This window comes from Lonchura striata, chromosome 1, assembly GCF_050655825.1.
Source record: "Lonchura striata isolate lonStrDom1 chromosome 1, ASM5065582v1, whole genome shotgun sequence".
Taxonomy (NCBI): domain Eukaryota; kingdom Metazoa; phylum Chordata; class Aves; order Passeriformes; family Estrildidae; genus Lonchura; species Lonchura striata.
Genome location: NC_140703.1, coordinates 105,910,457 through 105,923,338, shown reverse-complemented (window position 1 = coordinate 105,923,338; position 12,882 = coordinate 105,910,457).

Genomic DNA, 12,882 nt, shown 5'->3' with positions numbered 1-12,882 from the left:
GAACTGACTTAGAAGAATACCCAGTATTAGTAATGGTTTTGTTGAAAAATCTCTTCACACCAATAAAGTATTATGCTGTTCTTTATCACACTTTCCCTGCCTCTTCTTTTCTTTGCTAGTTGGTTGGGGTTTTTTATACTCTTTCTTTAAATCTCCCCTACTGGATTGAATAGCATTGAGCTGCCTTTGCCACACAAAATCACAGATCAGTAGATTTTTGTTTCATTCTAGACATAATTTGAGACAATCAAATTTGAATGGCAATTTTGTGTTCACATTATTTATTTATTAACAGTCTCTGAAATAAAGGGGAAAAGGAAAATACAAAACCCAGTATATGCAGGAAAGAGAAAAAAAGTGGGGAAAAAGCAAGAACAAAAAAGGAAAAAAAAAAAAAGAAAATTAAGTATTTTTCTCCCTGTTTTTTTTTTTCTTCTAAAAGATGAAAAGCTACTGGGCCACTTCCTTGCATGGATATGCTCAGTACAAGAGGCTGAAAGGATTCCAGCAGGACACCACTCACAGAGCTCTCACAATCTGTCCTGAGCAGCTCCAATTTAAATTACAGCTACCTCAGGGTCCGTGCATCCCTCACCAGCGTGCAGGGTGCCCAGCTGAGAGGCACTGGAGCTCTCCAGTGTGTCCTGTGTGGTTTGCATCCCAAGGACAGGATGCTGGTGCAAACCAGCCACATCAGCCCCCTGTCCCCCTTCTGCATCCTCTCAGCCAAGAGATTGGATGCCAGGATACAGGTGTAGGTAAGGACAGAGAATAGCAGAGATGCTATCTCAAAAGCACAGAGGGAGGAGAGTATGGCACAACATCTGAGTTGCTCCAAAGCCACAAGCTTTAATCCTGAGCTAGGTGAGAATTTTTCACAGGTAATAGGACTGGGATCTGCCTCAGGCCCCAGGGAAGGAAAACGACACTCACTTTTCTTCTAACTTTGGCCTAAGTATTTATTTCATTATTTGACGTTGATTTTGCTGAGTAAGTAACCAAAGTCCAGGATCAAAAGAGCAGACACATCCTCAGAAGTTGGACTGCACTGTGCCACCAGAATAAGCTGGGAAAATTGGTGCATTTCACAACTGCTTTCTATTGATAGCCCATCCCTATACTCCTGCATTAAAAAAGCTTCTTCAAATGAAGGAAAGGGAAAATGTATTCTTCTTTCTCATGGCTAGATTGTCCTCCTTTCTTCCCTTCACAAGAAATAGTTTTAATTTAAATGTATAGGCAATTTATGGGTATTTATCTTTTCGTTTGTAGAAACAGAAGTGAATTTTGCTGTAGGGTGATCCTTACTTTTAACTATATATCAGTAGTGTTCATTTATATAATGACAGCCACGCACCCTGCATGCATGACTTAACTTGCTTTTTGTATCTTGTCAGATGAGCTCAAGAGCTGCAGAAGAGGTTCCCAAATTACATTTCCCTCAGCCATATTTCAGTATATAAGTAAATGTCTAATTTCTACACATTCTGAGCACTGAGTTGCAGCCCCCTAGGACTACACCCTCCTTCAACCTGAAAATCAAGATCTAAGATTCAAAAAGAAAGCCCGTGCTGAAGGCTCCTTCAGTGAAGGTTTTATGCCTGAATCAGTAACCTGCTCAGTAGGCTTGCCAGCTTTTCCCAGTACTAACACTTCACATTAGTTATTTGAGCCGAGATGGCAGCATTTGCAGAAGAAAAACATTCTGCAGTTTACCATTCTGGAAAGATATGATTGTTGTGTTGTCAGTAATGAGAAGGATTACAGAGTAGGAGAACTGGTTACATATATGCATGGCCCATGAAACACATCCCTCCATGAATCTTTAACTATTATCAGCCTACAGTAATTGTTACTTACACTCCACCTACTTCATCCTTCCTTCCTTCCTTCCTTCCTTCCTTCCTTCCTTCCTTCCTTCCTTCCTTCCTTCCGCCCTCCCTCTGAAGAATAATTTCACAGTTTCATTCGTTGAGAAAGCTGAACTACAAAATTATTTCTGTGTCTAACAGGAACACAAGCATGCTAGTGTAAGTACAGTTACGAAAATGTGGACAAGTCTGAAACCCTCTGTTGGGGGTCAGGTTTCTTCCCTTTTATTCCTTTTTACTTATAGAATTTTTTCCTTTAAGTTGCTAGGAAACACTAACCCCTGGGTCCTTACAAAAAACAAGAGAAGTGGCCAAGCCCAGGTGAGGAGGGCATCTGGTTGCCCTTCTCTTATCTGGGAGTTTCTCTCGAGGGAAAGAGATACCACAAGAACTGGGCTGATAAAAGACAAGGCTGGGACAGCTGCTGGCTCTGGCTCTGGCTCGGCTTCGGATGAGGACAGTCAGAGCTGCTGCCTTCATTTATCACACACAGTCAAGAACAGGTATTCTTATTCCCATACCTTTGCCTGAGAGCCCCTTAATTTCAAAATTATAATAATTCAGAGGGAAGGGGTTTACATCTTCCATTCCAAGCGAGGTTCCTACCCTCCTTAGCAGACACCTGTCTTTCCAACCAAGACACCCTCATCCATATGAAAGCAAAAATTAGGATGTTTTGTACAGCTGAGATGGTCTGGAGAAATGTAAGGATGTGGTGGAATGGGAAAAGGCAGAAGAAATTAAACCCTCACCCCCTACTGCAGACCTAGAGCTATCCCCACTAGCATTGTAAAATGGAATTTATAGCTAAAATCAGGAAAATAGATGCAAGCATTAGGATCACAGGTACTCCTTCACTGACAACCTATTATAAAGCTCCAACTGTGTCCAAAGTTATAGAGCAATTTCATAGTTATATTTATCAGGATGAAAAATGTGCAAATCCACTTCTCCAGCTTTTTTTTTCTTGATATGTCATTGTTAAAAGATTCCTGCTGCACCTAGCAAGGCTTCCCCAGATGTTGATCCAGTGCTGCAGTGAATGGCAAATGTAGAGCCCACAGACAGGAAAGGGGAAGGAGAAGGCTCCTGCCAGCCCCTAAGAGGAGAATAAGGCAGAGCACTCGTCCACACAACTCCCAGTGGTAAACAGAGGCCAAAGAAATCCCAGCAAGTGAACGTGATTCTTTTTTTTTTAAATGCACAGAACAAGATATAGACACCAAGAAAATAAAAGGACATTTTCAGTAGACGTATTCTGAGAGTGAGGGAAGTGAAAAGAAGGATGTTTGGAAATGGTGAATAAGCAGCCTTCCAGGCTGACAGCCATACTGAGCCTCCAGCCAGTGCAGGACGCAGTCATTAACAGAGCTGGAGAAACTGGAGAAGCCACAAATTCTCCACCTGTGTGTTAAGAGCAAAATTCAGATGTTTCTGGGTACATTTATGGAAATGAAATCGAGGTATTAAAATTATGTCATCAAAATCACATCATGCATTACAGGCAGAAAGGAAACCTTTTGTACTGTACATGCAAAGAGCTAAGAGTGTCTTACCTGCAGCTCATACACACAGTGTTTATAGAAATCAGCCTTTGCTGAAAGCAACTAGAAACTACTCACTTAGGACCAAACAGGCTTGGCTTACTCAAAAGCCATTCTGAGAATCCAAACATGATTTTTTCTTCTAAATCACAGATTAATTATTTTAAAAGGAAATGAAAATTTAAATAGCTGAGTAAATGGATGAATCTACTTAAGAGTTTCTGCCCAAGCACACTGGAGGAAATTCCAGCAAAAGGGACAGGAATGTCCAGAAGGAAATGGGAACCATGCTTCTCCACCCTACAAAAAAAAAACCAACAACAACAAAAACCAAAAACAACAACAACAACAACAACAAAAACCAAACCAAACCAACCAACCAAAAAAAAAAAATTTAGGGAATTTGCAAGGCACATGAACAGATGAAAAGCACACACAGTTAAAAATTGAAGACAGGGCTTTGGCATAACCAAGAAAAAGCATTCCCAAACTCTTATCAGTTCCCCAGGGGCTGATGGGAGTCTGTTTAAAGGCCATATAATGGTGCTTTCAAAGATCTTACCAAAAAATATATGTATAGCTGTCAGGACCCAGCAGGGGAAAGAAAAATGAGAATAAGAGCCCTAAGGGAGTTCTGAAAAGGTTGCTGCAACCCATGAAACCACAGAAGTGGCTGAAACCAGGCCTGAAGGCACGGTCTCACCTACCAGGATATTGTGAAAAATTGGAGATTGGTTTACAAATCTATTTTATCTCTATTCTGTTTTTCCCATTTCCATATGTTTCTCTATTTCTTTATTTTACTTACTATACTTGAATATTATAATGGAATCTGGATTTTTAAATTCTTTTTCTCCTCTTTAGAGAATTCAGATCCACCTCAATGCCCTGAACATCTCAGGGTCTCACAAGTCCATACTGATAACCAGCATTAGAGCCAAGCTCTCCACAACATTTAGCACCATTAAATTTTGACACCAAATAAATACATGTAGGTACCACCTTATGTTGTATTTAACATAAAGGCAGAAAACAGGAATGTCTCTTGTGTTAGGACCTTATGTCAGAAGAACAAGAGATGATGTATAGAAGACACAACTAAAATGAGCTGAGAAAAGTTAATGTCATTCTGCAGATCTCACCAGGCTGGGACCTGGGGACACTTATGGGGAGCAGTGGGAGCTGGAGAGAATTCAGCAGTGATTGTCCCCTGTCAGCACAGGTGAAGCTGCACCTCAGATCCTGTGCTCACTTTTGGGCAGCTCCCTGCAAGAAGAATATTGCTGTGCTGGAATGGGTCCAGAGAAGGGCACGGAGCTGGTGAAGGGGCTGGAGCACAAGTCTGAGGAGCAGCTGAAGGAACTGGGAGTGTTTAGCCTGGAGAAAAGGAGGCTCAGGGGTGACCTTACTGCTGTCTCCAACCCCCTGAAAGGAGGCTGTGGTGAGGTGAGGGTCGGTGTCTTCTCCCAAGTAGCAAGAGACAAGAGGAAATTACCAAATGTTGCACCAGGGGAGGTTTAGATTGAATACTGGGAAAAACAACTTCATGGAAAGGGTTGTGAAGCACTGAAATAAGCTGCCCAAGTAAGTAAACATCCCTGGAGGTGTTTACAAGACCTGTAGGTGATGAGGACATGGGTTAGTGGTGGACCTGGCAGTGTTAGCTTAATGGTTGGACTCCATGATCTTAAGCATCTTTTCCAACCTAAATGACTCTATGATTCTGTGATGGCAAATGGGAGTCAAAAACTGGGGCAGCAGAACTGACTGGGAGGTGCTGGGGTGGAGTTAATCAATTGCACACCAAGGGCAAGGCTCGGGGCTCTGCCAAGCACAGGTGCTCAAAGTACTCCGTGGAGAAAAAGGCACATCCAGGCACAACCAACCCACTCTGAGCACTAAGGCATGAAAACATCTGGGCCCAGATTCTTTCCTGAGCCAACTCCACAAAGATAGCAGAAATTATGCAAGTTAAGATGCATGTCTCTTACAAAAATGATGCAATAATCAGTGTCTACAGTTCGATTATGAGATAATTAATTTTAATTGCATATTACATTCTCATTGAATTAAAAGATTTGAAGACTTTGACTATTTTTATATTCCCCTTGCAATACATTTTGTAGTCTGTGCTATTTAGAGACAGAAAATTGCAACTATTTTAAAAACATGACAATGACTTTCACCTCCCTGAGGGAAATCCTGAATTATTACCTCTGATGGCATCAGGGTTTCATCCTTATTCTGTTAGAGAAAATAATTTGAGACCCCTTCTTAGCTTTGCTTTCCACCTATTTTGAGAGCCTTGAGTTCCCAACACTCAGGTGGAAACGCTCACCATTTATTATGTGGAAGAGGAGAAATTATGTTTGATTTTTTTTATTCACTGGAAAATATTGGAAATAAAAACTTTCTTTTTGCCACATCTACCTGGTGCCACCCATTAAGCAGGAGTTTTTCTGAAACCATGGTCAGTTCCCTCCCAGGGGAATGGTCTGGTCACACATTGTTGCTTCTACAGCTACTCCATTCCTGACCCCAGCATGATTTTGCTGAGTGCAAGGGAGGGTGACTGAGGTTGGACACTGCCCTGTGCAGGAGAGATGGGTTTTGCTTGTTCTGATTTTCCCTTTTTTAGCTCCTGCCAGCAGTGAAGCATTGAGCAAAATGTCCCCACTCCAGCCCTAGACAATTCATTGTAATAAGTCACTGGCTGAATTGCACCCCATGGTCCCACTGTGAGCGAACAAATCACCAACTTCTCCAATTGTTCAAATATCTTCTCCAGGAGTTGCTGAATAAGTCATGCCAGTAATCGGCAGTTTGTAACTTCCCATCCAGCCATTTGCAGCACAGATTCAAGACCTGCCCTTTGAAGCTGACTGAGTTCCCAGGGATTTGCATACCTAGCCAGGAGGCTCTGCTTTTTCAAGGGACAAAGTAAGAGCTTTCTGTATTGGCCTTCAGCTGTGAAAAGGTAGCATTTTCTGTGCCACAAGCATATCCAAAGAGAAAGGAGAAGGGAGAGCAGATAGACCCTCACCTTCTATTTCCATGATGCAATGTGTACTCCATCTCCCAGGCTGAGCCCAGCATGCCTGCCTTTCCCAGCTGGATCTGAACACCCACACTCCCTGCCTTCGAGCTCTCAGGAGGCCAGTTTGTGCTTAGCCAGGCACCAGTGCTGTCTATGGAGGTGTGGTGGTGGGACACCTTCCCACAGGCAAGAGGGGACAGATCCTGTGAGTCCCAAATGTACAGAATAGGAGTCTTCATGACTGTCTGACATAAAATGAAAGATACCAAGGATGTGGAAAGGAAAGAATAAAATCTGAGTTTAGAAGCATATCCCCACTTTTATGCTTAATACATATCTTGCCTATGCAGAGTGTTTTTTTCCCAGCATCAATGTCCCCTTGTGCCCACCCTTTTGTACCAAGGAGAAGATTTATGCTATATCTTTTCTCAGATCCCAATATTTTAGACTCAAAGAATGTGATGACAAGTTTTATACATACTTCTAAGATATTCCTACCTTATACCCCTTATATCTCTTTTTTTTTCCCAGGCTTTCTTGCTCTTGCATGTTTTACTGACACTGGAAGGTGTGAAGATATTGATTACATATCTCTTTCTGACACACCACAAAATATGCCATCTCCTGTCTCTACACCTGTGACTGGCTTACATGGCAGGTTTCTTGTCTAGATAGAAAACACATCAAAATTGCATGTTGCTGCTGTTGTTTTTAATAGAAATATTATTCAACTCACACAAGTTTACTTCAGGAGATTCTTTTCATTTCACTTAATGTTGAATCTTCTTGGAATTTGACAGGTACACAAAAGTTCCCAGAGGCTGCTGTTGCTCATCTCACTGTGTTGGCTGTGTTAAAAGTCTTTTATCCTGAGATCAGTGGTCATGGGAAGCGAGCAAGCGATTAAGTTCTGCAATATACTTGCAAGTAGGGACCAGTCATTTATTGCTTAGCTGTCTCTGGAGCCACTAAACTAAGGCTTATCCTGTTTGATAACTGGTGGAACAAAGGCTACTCTGCCATGAAGGCTGTTTATATTTCACAGGGAATTTTTTTTTCTGTTATTTTTTCTTAAACCATTGGAGGGTCTTGGAAGTATGTTCCTACAATTCCACTCCTGGTCCATCTCACAGAGCCATCCTAAAACTGCAAGGCACACATGTCTACATAATCATCACTCAGAACAGCCCAGAGTAAAACCATGCTCTTAAACAATAGCAAGGGGGTTTCTGTGCAATACGAAAATATATTAAAAATACATAATGTAACTTGTCTTAATATACTTTTCTGAGTCTAAAAATATGCCAGACCAAAAGAAACATATTTACATAAAAAGCAGACAAGGTCAAATAACAAAGAAAGCCCTTAATTAGTTGTAATCAACTTTAATTTGCATACCGTATATAATTCCTAAATGATTGTTAATAATAACTTTATATAATGGACTTCCAATTTTCATGAAAATGGCACATTTTGATAAGCAGACACAAAACCCTAGTACTAATAAGGTTTAATTTGCATACATTAGACTGATTATCCAAACAAAAGGATTACAGTATTACTTCTCCATACCTTTATGTCCTTATTATGCACATTTATTAACTTCACAAAAGCTAGCTGTTAGTGACAAACAATAGCCGTGGCTGGAAGAGAAATCTACAGTATGAATAAAGTGCATTTTAATGCTAAGGAGCAAAGTTTATACTGCACAAATGTTTTGTTTAACTCTTTCTTTTGCAAAAGGCATTATTGCTTACTATGGCAGGCACTATTAGATGGATAAATCACGTTTTTATTATGAGATTTTTTTTCCCCTTTTGGTAAAGAGTAGATTTCCTCAAAAAATTATGACCTGCTCATGCTCACAACAGTTTCCCAATGCTAAGTTAAAAAACCTGGATGGTGCTTGAACATGTAGAGAAAAGTGTTTACAATCACAGGATTAAGCTGTTAACTCGTGTGATTCCAGGGCACCGTGTTAATAAATATATTGTCACAAGCTTCGTTTTTCACAGCATAAATAATAATACAGGTGGCAATAGCTATTCCTAAGGGTATTACATATACCCTGCAATTAAAGTGTGAGCAAGGGGGAGGGAAAAAAAATCATTAGTAGATCTGGTATCTGAAGCAAATGATGCTCACAAGGGGCTGAGAAGAAAGCCAATAGATGGGAAGCTTAAATCGAATGCCACCCTGGAGCTCCCTCCATGCTGTGACACGGGGCTGTGCTGATGTGCAGTGGGGATGGTGATGTGAGAAGAAGATGTCATCCTGCTGCATTTTGTGCCCCTCTGGTGCAATGTGCTGCCTTCAAACAGAAATGCTGCTTTTGGAGATTTGTTGTCAGCATGTTTTGATACTGCATGGACCAGCTGGCTCTTCAGGAAGAGTTGCTACAGCTGTTGCCAACCTTGACTTCTCTGGGATAAATTCCTTCTTGCACAGTCTTTGACCAAGGTCTCCATGTCTACATGCAACTGATTTGCTTAACACATATGAGCCCCACAAAGCAGTTTTTAACTTGAGCCAGAAGCCATCCAGATGAAAGGCTGGATATTCATCCTTGGATATGCAGTGAGCATCAGGCAAGCTTACCATGTATGGGCAACATAGCTTTTTTCAGAATAATTTCCATCCAACCATTCTGAAAAGGGCTGAGAACTGCTTTTTCACCTGTGCAGCTCAAAGCCACTGACTTCCAACTCAGTGCTTGTTGGTGCCACAGGGTCAGAGCCCAGGGTCCTTCCCCCATCAGGAGCCCAAGGATTTCACTGGGAAGATATGAAAGAATAAAGCACTTTTGGTGCAGCTGAGTGACTCTAACTGTGAATTTGTTGGTCCAGAAACAGCAGGCGGGGAAAAAACACATTTCAGGGTATATGAAATACATGAGATCATAAAGAGATCAGCTTTTTGCCATAAATATAGTTGAAATTTATGATGACATTTCAGTATTTGAGCTCCCCTATAAAGATACTCTTATTTTGAAAGGTATCCAGTATTCTTTTCTTCCAAGGAGACCCCAAGAAAGAATGGATGACCAAGGACAAGTCTCTGGAGCCATGTTCCTGGACCTTCTGGATGAACCTCAATTTATTTTCAAATATACAGAGTAAACATGCTCAGAAGATACAGCAAAGTCCATCCTGTATCCAAAGTGACAGCCACCAAATTCTACTGATATCCACATGGATTTAGTTTCCTACAAGCACTGATGAAAACAAGAGTTTTCATGGCATCCTACATCACTTGGGCATTCCTAAAGAAATCCCAGGTTATGAAGCATATTAATTTCTGCAAAGCTTTTATGTTAGTCAAAGAGCTCACAGTGCCAGAAAAATGGATTTTTTTTCAACCAGAAGATGAATACAAACCTGATTTGCTTTTTCCTACCAAATCATAGTTTTGTTTCCATTGAATCATACAAGGTTTGGTCTGGTCTCACTTCTCTAAGTGACAATCCTTACACACAACTGCATTAGATTACCTTTGGACCCAGACTGCACTTGTCAGACAGTAAATGAGAAGGTTCCTAAGTCCCTACAGTTTTATTCATTTTCTTCTTCTTCATAGCACTTCATGGTTCTCCCTGGGCACATGTTCCTTTTGTTTTCTTTTGCAAAAATGGGGGAAAGCATACAAAATGCCTTCTGTCTGGTTCTGCTCCCTGCCTGATCACCAGTTTGTCTTCCTGATACATACTGCAGGAAAAAAAATACAAAAAAACAACAAAGGTTTCTGTCTGCCATCCTGCAGGTCAAAATCCACCTGTTTTGAAGGTCTTGAAGATTCCTTTATTGATTGAATTTTTTGTTTTCCCCCCACAAAAAAAAAAAAAATTGAAAATTGAGCCCTCTTATGGGATAAGGAATTAAAGTGAGTGTAAATAATGGCCCATTTATTCTCAGCTTCCATTCAGAGAAGGAAAACCTATGCTGCTCCTCTTCTGAGTGATGGGTCCACAGGAAACCTCTGGTACAGAAAGTTTTAAAAATCAGAAGTCATGTTCAGTTTTAGAAACCTCATGAACATCCAGAGCCCTTCAGACATTTTGATAATATTAGAAAACAAACAAAACAAAACCTGAAACAAAATAAAGCCACACCATCCCTTCTAGTTCTTGTTCAAAGAGAAGAAAGTGCTGAGATTTTCTCCAGCACTGCTATACAAAACAGATGATAGCACATCCTCTGCTGAAGGAAGCAACCAGGCATCTCAAGTAGCCCCAGACTCACTTAGAGCCCAGCCAAAGTCTTTTTCAGTTCCCTGGGTTTTTAACACAAAGGCCATCATAAAAATGTGCTTTCACTCATGAGAAAACCCTGTTTAATGGAGGAATGAAAGGTTCTGTGTTAAGGTTACAAAACAGGAACAATAATTTTGTTAAATCCAACGTCTTTTGTTTAAAATTAGTTTTCTGTGGATCCATAATATTATTTTTAAATCTCAAGAATGGAAATAATAGGTGAGTTCTGTAAGTGACAAGCTTTTTCCAAGGTTTGATAAAAAGCTAAAAAAACCAAGAAAGTACATTGATGCCAAACAATAACTTGCACCCAGTGAATTCAAGATTTTGTAATCTGTGCATATGAATGGAAATACGTCTATAGAAGTTTCTAAGGACTGCATATGAAGGGGAAACCTTAAAACTTATACTCCTTTATTTTATTTTATTTTTGAATTGAAACATTGAATCAGCAGTCCAACAAGTTGCAGGCGTTGGAATTGCTGAGCCAATTTACAGGCAAATTGATTTTTTATTTTTCCATTAAGATCAAGCCCTTTTGAATTTGGAAGGAAGAAGTCTGCTCCGTACCAGACAGGTAATGCTTTTCTACAATGTCATGCACACCCAAGGCCCCAGCTATCCATGTTCTTTGGGAGCATAACTAGTGTTAGCACAGACACTTGTAAGAATCTCCATTCTTAATTATTTTTCAGAACAGCAACTTTTCCTCATTTTTGTCTTCCCACTTAAATCTGCTTGGCAAATCTAATCTGTGCCTGATTTGGTTGTCTTGGTAGAAATTCTTCCATCCATTCACTTCTACAGTGAATGGATTGTCCTCAGTACAGTCTGGGAGATCTCTGGTCTGTGCTGCTCTCAGTGGTGTAAACCTGGGAGACAGCATGTTCATTCATATCTCAGCACTTACACAATACAATTTATATCCATCACATATCCCCTTCCTACAGAGCATGACAGAATACTCTGAATCTTGCATAAAGGAGCTGCAGAATGTTAAACAGATAAACACGGATGCTATATCAGAATAGATCCTTCAGCTATCTGAGCAGCATTCAGCCTTGGTTGATAGCAGGGATGCTCCATATAAAGGGGCCAATGCCAAAAAAAGCTATGAGAAGCACTGACAGCCAGCCATTGAAGAATTTTCTCCATGGATCCATGAGCATCAGCCTGTTCCCAGGAAAAATGCCCATTCCTTTCTGTGAAATGCAGTTTTTTCTTTACCAGAAACACTTTTTAAAAATCTCTACGAGATAGTGGTGCCCCTAAATGACAGCCAGATGCAATGGTGCCCACAGATGGAGAAAAACTATAATAATAAATACTGTTTTAAGGTTAGATTTTCTGAGTGGAATGGTCCAACCAAGCTTCACAGACAGCTTGCTCTCCCTTCCCTCTATTATTCTATTTCATGTCAGCCATGCTTCTGGATTAAAAGACTCTGCTCTTATGGATAACATCTCCTGAGCAATGAAACGCCAGACCAGCACCAACTCATGCCCTTCCCCGGATCATGCTGATTCCAGCTCTGCCCCTGCGCGGCTGCGTTTACTGAAATAGAACACGGCACCACATGAAGGTCACACCGGAGATCGTCAGAGAGGGTGCAACATTGTCCTTTGCTCATCGAACGCTCATTTGAATTTTTAATGGCTTTGCTATTCAGCTGCGCTCACAACCCCTCTGCGGCGAGTTGAGCGACCGCGTTTCAGCGGTCCGGGTGCCCGTGGGGTGGGTGCCCGTGGGTGCCCGTGGGTGCCGTGGGTGCCCGTGGGTGCTGTGGGTGCCCGTGGGTGCCCGTGGGTGCCGTGGGTGCCGTGGGTGCCGGGGCTGCAGGGCAAGCCCAGCTGCCGCATTCACACACACACATCGCGCCCCGTTTGCACAACCGGGGTGCTGCTGGCGCAACAGGCGGCCGAAGCAGCCGATACCAGGAGGTTTATTTGCCCAAGTGCAGCTAAACAACGGAAACCATTTGCAGGCAGGCCCTTCTGTTATTCATTTAAAGGAACCACTGGAGCATTTTAGATAAATACATTTGAGAAAACAATGTTCTTGCTCATGGATATTCCACGAGCAGGAGAAGAGAATACGTTTGACAAATAAATTATTTGTTATGAAGCCTTTGCTCAGTTCTAGTCAGCACATACAAAAGAAAATAACACGGAAGGTATAACA